The sequence below is a fragment of the Schistocerca americana genome, chromosome 2 (assembly GCF_021461395.2).
Source record: "Schistocerca americana isolate TAMUIC-IGC-003095 chromosome 2, iqSchAmer2.1, whole genome shotgun sequence".
In the NCBI taxonomy this organism is placed as follows: domain Eukaryota; kingdom Metazoa; phylum Arthropoda; class Insecta; order Orthoptera; family Acrididae; genus Schistocerca; species Schistocerca americana.
Genome location: NC_060120.1, coordinates 264,711,424 through 264,713,719, shown reverse-complemented (window position 1 = coordinate 264,713,719; position 2,296 = coordinate 264,711,424). Strand labels below are relative to the sequence as shown.

At 41.0% G+C, this 2,296-nt stretch overlaps 1 non-coding gene across 1 annotated transcript; it reads right to left on the bottom strand.

Annotated features, from left to right (window-relative positions):
• Positions 1–343: 343 nt before the first annotated feature.
• Trnag-acc lies at positions 344–415 on the bottom strand. The gene has a single exon. It is a non-coding gene; the product is annotated as a tRNA-Gly (tRNA).
• Positions 416–2,296: the final 1,881 nt, after the last annotated feature.

Genomic DNA, 2,296 nt, shown 5'->3' with positions numbered 1-2,296 from the left:
TTGTGCATGATGTGCTCCAGTTTCACAAAGTGTCTGCAAGATGAGTGCCACGGCAGCTGACTCTTGAAATGAGAGAACGACGTGTTGAAGCTTGTGAAGAACTTCTTCGGCTCAAAAAATGGCTCTGAGCACTATGGGACTTAACTTCTAAGGTCATCAGTCCCCTAGAACTTAGAACTACTTAAACCTAACTAACCTAAGGACATCACACACATCCATGCCCGAGGCAGGATTCGAACCTGCGACCGCAGCGGTCGCCGCCGCCGTATTGCAAGTCCTTTTTAGGTGACGCCACATCGGCGACTTCCAAGTCAATGATGACGATGAGGGACACACAACACCCAGTCCCCTGCCGGGAATCGAACCCGGGCCTCCTGCGTGGTAGGCGGTAACGCTACCGCTACGCTACGGAGGCGGACACTTCTGCTCAATAAATAATATTTTTAAAAAAATATTTAAGGTTTTCATTTGACTCACCTTCGTATGTAGGGCTACTCCTCTTATTAGATGTAATACAATGTGTTAGTTAGAAAATCTGCTACAGGAACTAAATCACAAACTCCGATTTGTTACAAATTGTTTGTAGATTATGCAAAGAGAATGATAGCCTCCGAAACTTCTCAAAAACGCACGTTTATTTGCGTTGATACACAGTGAAATTCATGGGTGACATATACTTCGGCTGAACAGTGAACCACAAACGCTGATTTGCTACGACTTAAATTACGTATCCAAAACACTCGTGCTGCTAACTTACGAAAATATAAGTTTGTAAGCGTCCGAAAAAGTCTGAAACTAACCTATTTCCCACGTAATTATACAACGAAATTAAAGTTTGTTCTGAACGAGGATAGGCCTACTGTCCTCAAAAATTTTAAAAAGAGTACAATTTAGTTCAAAAATGGTTCAAATGGCTCTGAGCACTATGGGACTTAACTTCTGAGGTTATCAGTTCCCTAGAACTTAGAACTACTTAAACCTAACTAACCTAAGCACACCACACACATCTATGCTCGAGGCAGGATTCCAGGCTGTAGAGCCTAGAACCGCTCGGCCACTCCGGCCGGCAGTACAATTTAGTTTAAGCCTCCAATTGACGAAACAGTACTAGTTTATCGTAGCTCTCACGAATGTTCAAAATTTCACAATATTTCTAAATACAAACATTTTTTGACACATTCAGTGAAAGATTATGCAGAAGAAGCGATGCGAACTGTAAAACACGCGAATCTAGAGCTCTAAATCGACACACGATTTTGTGCAACCGGTCCCACACAGGAGAAAATTCCTATGTCGGCTTTTGTATACAAACCAACGTGCGTATTTCCTCGATTTTTCACTTAGCTGATTCTGAGCACACTTCTACACTGGTGTGCCGAAGAAGAAAACCGCAGCGTAAGTTTATCTCGATCAAAATCGGTAAAATGTGCAGCACCAACAAAGAAAATTTTTTGTCTGTTGCAGCTAACAACGGAGCGTGAGAACGTTGAAGGAATAGGCTGTCCTGCACAACTTATATCGACTAGGAGTAGGTTTATTTTATATAAGTTATTTGCTATTTATGAAGTGTGTATTCTGTGTTGTTTAAACATCTTGATTTATGGCAAGAAAATTAAAGTTTTGTGATTCGCATATGAAAAAGCAAAATAATATGTTGAAATTCTAAATTATTATAATATGAATATGAGTATAAAAAAATATGTTCGTTAAAAACAGGTTCATGCTTCGAGCACTTGTATTTGTAACATGTAAACGCTGTAGGGAAGTCCCTCTGCAGCAGAAGTGGCATGGCGCTATGTAAAAGGTGGGTTTGGCGATCGAACTCAACGGCTCCTTTGTGGGAACGACACGCAGTATGTGGCCCTAGCACGGTACGCATCGACGGTGCTGAGAGAGGCAATTTGAAGCTACATAAGAAAGGATTTGCCTCGGATGTGGATCTGGCTATTATTTGGTATTCATAGCATAATAGAATGGCTCTAATATGTTTAAGAGAATTTATAGAGCACTTGCTCATCAAGAGCCATCAGTACAGTTAGCCGCCATTGCGCCTGCCACCAATCCTCGCCACTGCTCCGCAAACTTCATAGTTTCGGTTAAGTAATGTGTATGGGGATGGGCCAGTTAATTTGTGTGTTGTTTCAATAATAATCACATAAAACATAAATTCGTGTCCAGAACCATATTTTCAATCCTGATCACGAACCTACACAGGGTCCTCACCTAAGTGCTACTAAAACCGACTATTCTGATTTAAATGAACAATTCTTGCATTCATGTGTTTGAAAGTGATTTT